Raw genomic sequence first — 7,354 nt, forward strand, 5'->3', positions numbered from 1 at the left:
CGTCCCCCGCCCCGCCCCCCCCCCCCCCCCCCCCCCCCAGGATGGACTACAATCTCATGTTTAGTTGACCAATTTGTATTGAGATTGTAGTCCACCTAAGATTTAACTTCTGAGTTTAGTGTCCCTTTAGGCTATCTGGACTCCTTCGAGATGTCACTTATCTATCGCGTGATGTGCCAATTTTCTCTCAAACTAGAAAGAGGAAGTGATAAGTGGACTCGCCTATACTTACAAGAAAATGAATCAGATTCTGGAACGCACATCCTTTCGTACTGTATTTTTAGGCTACGCACACACACAGAGGCCCCGATATTCATATCAACGCTCTGCCAAACGGGCACGCATTTTGAGGAATCCATTGTAGGTGAGGAGGTGCCGTAGCGTCAAAGCCAGCTCGATGATGTAAGACCTTTTCCCACAGAGCACACATAATAACACAATGGTGTTTAATGTGAAAACAATGGGCTCCCCTGCAGTCTCTGCTGATATGAAGCGTCCACAATGCTCCTGTGAACAGAACATATGATCTATTGGATTCATTGATTCCATTGAGTGCCTCAACTTCCCATTCAACTCCCTCCCCTTCATTTGCATTGATTTTCCTCACCTCATTTTTTCAATGTAACAGATTTTTAGAGGCGTGTCATTGGGCACGGGTCATAACTTTTAAAAGCGTTTTTATCATCTTGAATAGTTTTAATTAGCATAACATGAATCCCAAAAATGTGGCATTAGGGCCTGTTCATACTAGAAGCACGCCTAAAGCCCATTTCCAACTTTGCACAGGTATTTTTGAAAGAGAAAAAAAAAACATATGCCAGCGATGTACACCAAATGAACATGAAGCAGACATATGCAGTTGCTGTATATGAACTCGGAAACTTCCTCTTCATATCCTCATGCAAATGGCCATCCTGTGCTATGCAAGCAATCTGTGTAAGTTACAGCTGACTTCTATTCATTAGAATTCATAGTGGCAACCACCCCTGGACAGCGTATTGTGTGCAAAGGCAGAGCTTTTGTGCGGTGATCGTGTTACACAGAATCACAGGGAAGGGGGGGGGGGGCAGCATGCTTTACAACCCGACCCCAGAGTCAGACGAGTTTTCTTTTGAATTTGTAGGATTCAGTCCTTATAAAAAGTTAATTAAAAGAAAAATGAAGAAAGCCTGCAATGCGAGTCATGAAAATGTATACATCATCACTGCACCTCTTCATTACCACAATAAATGCTAATCACTTACAAATGTGGCAATTGACTTTCAACTATCAGTTTTAGGGCACGCTCTTCTGAAGTTTATTTTGCGTTTATCTTAAATAGCTAAATTGTATGCGACTGGGACGTTCTCAAAATGGCAGCAGTGTAGAGCGAGCGTCTCCCTGTACTCCGTGTGCTGAGGGGAAGCCGCTGGAGCTTTAGGAGATGGAAGATCGCGGCCATCACTATATGTAGTGCAGACTACTACAATGATTTTCAGTAGGGATGCACCGATACCGGTATTTCGGTATGGAGTACGAGTACCGATCATTATTATTTTTTGGTACTCGCCGATACCGAATACCAATACCGGAAGCCCCATTCAGAAAGCCAGGCAGCGTGTAATGACTCACCACCTGGCTTCCCGATTAGCAGAGAAGCCGTTCCCATGCTTCTCCATCACTAGGTGATGAGAATGCATGGGGCCAGATTTCTGGCCAATCAGGAAGCCAGGCGCTGTGTAAGGACGTGACGCCCGGCTTCCCGATTGCCCGGGTAGCCGGCGCCATGCTCCCTCGTCATGAGGCGACAAGGGAGCTTGAAGCCAGCTTCCTGACCGATCAGGAAGCCGGGCAGCGCATCATTACACGCTGCCTGGCTTCCTGATACTGGAAGTATCGGACTCGGCATCAGAGCATTTGGGCAAGTACTCGACCAAATACTCGGCACCGATACTAGTATTGGTATCGGTGCCTCCCTAATTTTCAGCATGGGCTGGACCCCTAAGCATCTACGCCGCCCCTTTGCGACGTATTGCTGCAAAGCTGGGAATGCTGCTCCCCGCAACTCATATGGTCGGGAGAAGGGGGGTGGCTGCCTTGGGTGAACTCTGCCACCAAGCCTCATCACTGCCGACTACCTTACTCCCCTTCATATCGTGCCCTCAGCAAATGACCTGCTGTTTGCTATTATGGGAGCCTAAAGGAAATGCTATCTCCTATGTTAGCAAACTTGGGCCTAATGCTTTGGCACTAGGGCCCAAGCACTTCATCATGGGCCCTCCCCCATACCTGGTTATGAATATTATACAGGATTTATATAATGTAATCAGCTTGCACAGCGCTTTACAATATAAAGAGGACATTACAGTTACAAAACAAATCAAGATAGGAGGGGGTAGTGTACGGTGAGTAAAAGGTGGTCAGGGCTTGGCTTTAAACAGAACCCTGTCCCTTTTCCCTGAACGGGTCTACGATTCTGAGCCAAATGTGGGTTTATACGAGTCAGGGGGAGAAGCTTATATGGCTGATGCGACATCCTTGAAATAAACAATGAGTGTAGGATATCAGAATGAGGTGCAGGTATCTTTCTTCAATATACTAGTTAAAAGGAGAACAATGAGGTAAGTGATTCCACTCATCCTCATAGTTCTAGCCGACCTGTGACAATGAAACTGTGAGAGCTCGGCTTAATAGATCGGGAAGTGAGCACATACGGTCGCTCGCTCACTTCTCGATCATCTCCCTGCAGAGACCGCCAGTCTTGGCTCCCTGCAGGGATTCCCCCCCTCCTCGCTGCGATCCTCAAGTGCTGACTGGAGGATTGGGAGGGGGCGGGTACAGCTGGCTCTGCCTCTAGATAGGCAGAGCCAGCTGTCAATCACACAGCTGGGTGCATCTCGACAGTAATGTGGGGATCCGTCCCGTCTGCGGCGGTCCCAGTATACCGCGAGCTGTAGCTTGCGATATACTGATCTTTGGGTGGACGCTAGTATATGTCCTCCTGTGACCCTTATGAGAACTATGGGGAAAACCACTTACCCCATAGTTCTCTTTTAATGAGCTTGTATGCAGCAAGCACCCCGAGGTGCAGAGATCTAGAGCCGAGCATTATGGGATTCACCATTCAATCCAATACTACTAGAACAACTGACTGGAATCGGGCTCTATGGGATCAGAAAACTCAAAATGATATTTGGCAAGTGCGTAATTGGGAACTATAAAAAAATTATGAAAAGGCTGCAGGAAATTTTCAGAACAAAAAGGATATCGAAGAAGGAATGTGGTCGAGTGGGGCGCAGTTATTTTCTAAACAAACATTGATTTCCTGTCCAGTTATTGCACAGAGGAAAGCAGACGGCTGAAGTCTTGCTGCCTCCTTTCTCCTTAATAGAAGTGAGAAGATCCGGCATCACTCGGTGCAATCAGTGAACACTTAGTCCCTATCTGAGCAACCAACGCATTTCAGTACCCAGAAATATTTTGCATCTGTGCCCTCGGCCTTCACTTCATCATGCTGATTATTAAAGCTTGTATAAGGCGGTTTTGGAAGCCATAATCGTAGTTACACTCTTTTAGGCTGGGTTCACACCATTTTCTGGACCAGTTCTGGAACATAGTGAATTGCGTTTCTGCCGCGTTTGGAATTTTTTTTTAGTTTAGCTTAAAATTGTCTTACAGGTGCGTTCCTCTCCTGTGCGTTCCATGCCTTTTTGATGCGTTCCAGTGCATTCCAGCCCAGACAAAAAAATAGGACAAGCAGTATTTTTCTGGTCTGGTCTAGAACGCACTGCGCTGATGGGAACAGAGGCCAGAAATAGCACAGGGATACATTGGGATGCATTTTGGGTCCGGAAACAGTCTGGTGGTAATCTGGATGTGGTGTGAATGGGCCCTTACAGGGTACTTGTATATTATTTTTTTGTATTGCATACCTTCTTTGTGACGCAGTGACATCATTACTATACGAGGTGGACTCTGACTTGCTGCAGCTTCTAACTCACATTGAGAGAAGCTCTAAGCCAGGGCCGGACAATTCCCTGGAGTCAGGTAGCCAATGTTCCCTAAAAATGACAGCTGGCACCTAACCTTTGACGTGTTCTCTACTTGTTGTCAACAGAGCTGAATATTTAAAAAACAAAATCCTGCTGGCACTTGGATTGGACAGACTGGCTCCTGAATTCAATATTCATTTGTACTCCCCTGGAATAAGCTTTTTCAGAATGAAAGGCTGCAGTTCAGCTTTAAAGCAGAACTCTGAGCAAACCAAAATCTTTAACCCTTGCAGTGGGGCTACCCCGGGCATTGCAAGAGCTAAGTGCTCATTTTGTCCAGGTAACGCAGAGTCCATCATTGCGGAGCGCGCAGACAAGAACCGCCAGCGCTTTCTCAGTCACTACTGAAACTCTGCGCCGGATATGACCAGCCAAGGCCCTCCCCTTTCTCCTGTCCCGAAAATGAGGCCTGGAACGCATACAGCCTCGGCACCTGGAAATGACGTCACTCACAACGGAAGGTAAGAGCGGGGAGAAGGAGCAGGCCACGCAGGCCGCTAACACCACAAAAGATTGTCTCTTCCTCCCGTGACAAAATTCATTTAACGCAAACTGGAAAACCACCCTGGTGATCCAGCATGAGCAGAAGAGGAACCTGCAAAGTTATGACTAAGGCCGAGTAAGGCAGAAACGCGTCACAGCCTTCTCTTTGTACAGATGCATGTGGAAGAAAATGTGATTCTTTGGAAGAGCATCCTGTGTCGGTTTTGCAGTTCCTGAGATATCTAGTCTGGAATAGAGAATTATCCGAGCACCGAACGTGGACTACGAGGATGCATGACAGGGCTGAGCTGTGCGTTTTGTTTCTAGTCTAAACCCAAGGCCATATACTGGTAGATTTTCAAGCAAACGTTCATATGGAAGATCTCATCAGAACTTTCGATAATGCCATCAGCGACTTGGTGCGGCATTGCTCAAAATTTTCTTTGATTTTAATCCTTTTGCTGCCACTGCTTTTTTTTGTTTTTTGCACATTATAATCCATATTTTAGGCCTTACAAAATTAACTTAAAACCACCCAGAATTATACATTTCCTAAAATCAGGGACCCTGTAGAATAAAATGGCGGCAGTTGCAAATTTTTACGTGGCATGATATTAGTGCAAGTCTTTCTCAAACCCAAAATTGCAGTTAAAAATACACTTTAGTTAATATTAGTGCACAAAAACACAATACAATACCCAGATTTTTTTGTAAAATATAAAAGATGAGGTTGTGCCGATTAAATAGATACCCAACATGGCAAGCTTAAAAATTGTGTGCGCCTGTGAGTGGCAACAAGTGATGGACTACAATCTCAATACAAACTAGTAGTCCATCACTGGAGCCATTTTTTAAAATGTATTTTATTGTTTATCCGATTAACCGATTAATCGCAATTAATAATCGGCTAACTAATCGATTTTGAAAATAATCGTTAGCTGCAGCTCTAACATACAGTACCCCAAATTGTCCATAGGCGACGCTTTAAAAGCCTGTACAGGTCATCAGCTTAGAGTTAACCACAAATACTGGCACAGGAATTATGGCTCTCACTCTGGCACGCACAGCGACACCCAACATGCATTGCGCAATCTACGTTTTCGTATGTAGGCACATCTGACGCGTGTTTCCATATAACCTGCAAGAATGAATAAAATAATTTAGTCTTGAAGAAAACGTGGAGTGCTGGTGACCATTTTTTCTGTTTTGCAAGTATTTGGCGGCGCCATCCGGCAGCCACTTTAGCTACTTGGTCAGGAGTGTGGTGGGACTCTCTATTTTATGTTATAATGGACGCGTTTGACATTTTTTTGTATTTTTACATTTTAAAACTTTTTTTTTTTTACTTCATTGCCATCACATAGGGGGCTCACAAGCCCCCTATGTGATCGCATATTAGGTAGTGACAGGTTCTCCTTAAGGTGACATTAGGGGTCTATTAGTATGGGTCTGCAGGAGGGACAGCAGATCCTGGGAAGGGGGGTGCACACTTTACTGTCCCCTGGAAACAATCTGGCTGCAGTTCAGACGCCAGAATCGCTTACAGCGTAAAGCTGACCATCGGCTTTACACAGCTGAACAGAGTCCCAGCAGCTGGGAGTCTGTGTAGAGGGGCCCACTTCCAGCGGCATATGCAGTGACAGGGTCACTGGAGTTTCACTGGAGTTTCCAGAACAAAAACCCCATTCACAGCTAGAAATGTATTAGCTCAAGAAAATTTTTTCCTGCTTCTTTGATTTTTTTTTTTTTCATCACTACAGTCGGAAAATCGATTAATTTAACCCCATCAACAGTTAGAGAATCGAATGAACGTTTGCAAAAGTTTTCAATTGAACTTCTACTGGTGTATGGGCAGCTTAAGCAAAACAAGATCCCCTCTGAGGACGGCATCCCTAGAAAGCAGCAATTTGTGAATTTAGGTTTTACTTACAGAGCCATGACTTCCAATTGCTGCCACTCGAGAACGCCAACAAGCGTTTTACATCCCAATAAAATCCACACGTGCGTTTCCACGTTGTAGACGACGGTGTACCCTGAGAGGAAACAGAAATGATTACACATATTTTTCCTTTTCCAATACTAATCATGAAAGCAAAACAACCTCGAAGTTCATTTTCTGAGTCACCCTGAATTGTGTTATAAAGGAGGAAGTCGCCAGTACTGCAAGGGTTCATTACAAACATACTATTATTATTATACAGGATTTACATAGCGCCAACAGTTTGCGCAGCGCTTTACAATATAAGGAAGACATTACAGTTAAAATTCAAGACAAGATGGTAAGGAGGGCCCTGCCCCTGAGGGCTTAAGTCTAAAAGGGAGGTGCCAGTGATACATGAGGAGGGAGCTGTGTGGGGATGAATTGTATGAGAAGGTGATGCAACATATAAGGGTCCATTTATACAAACTTCATATAGCTTTTCATCAAATTGCATGCACATTTGCTCTGTGCGAGTTAACCTGCCGTTGTGAGAATTAAATTGAACGTAGTTAGTGTAATTTCTCTTCTGGTGGAATGTTCCCAAGTTTAAAAACATAAACCAGCTGGTAAAAGCACACAGAATATTATGAATAGTCCGATAACACGGGTGTGGCAAGCAGATACATCGGCTACAGAAGTGCTGTAAATAATAATTCCATAGACTGTTGCCGAGGATTGCCTTTGGCAAATAGAAGCAATGTTGCAAAACAGAAAAAAGTAAATATACTCCATGCTGAGTCAGGAGGATGCACTGATCTTGAGGCCAGGTTTGCACTTGGGCGATCCGTGGCCACGTGGCAATTGCGCACGAAACCGCGCGGTCAGAAACCGCGCGGAGAAGGAGAGGGGGGGGGAAGAG

The sequence above is a fragment of the Nanorana parkeri genome, unplaced genomic scaffold, assembly GCF_000935625.1.
Source record: "Nanorana parkeri isolate BGI_ZX_2015 unplaced genomic scaffold, ASM93562v1 scaffold630, whole genome shotgun sequence".
In the NCBI taxonomy this organism is placed as follows: domain Eukaryota; kingdom Metazoa; phylum Chordata; class Amphibia; order Anura; family Dicroglossidae; genus Nanorana; species Nanorana parkeri.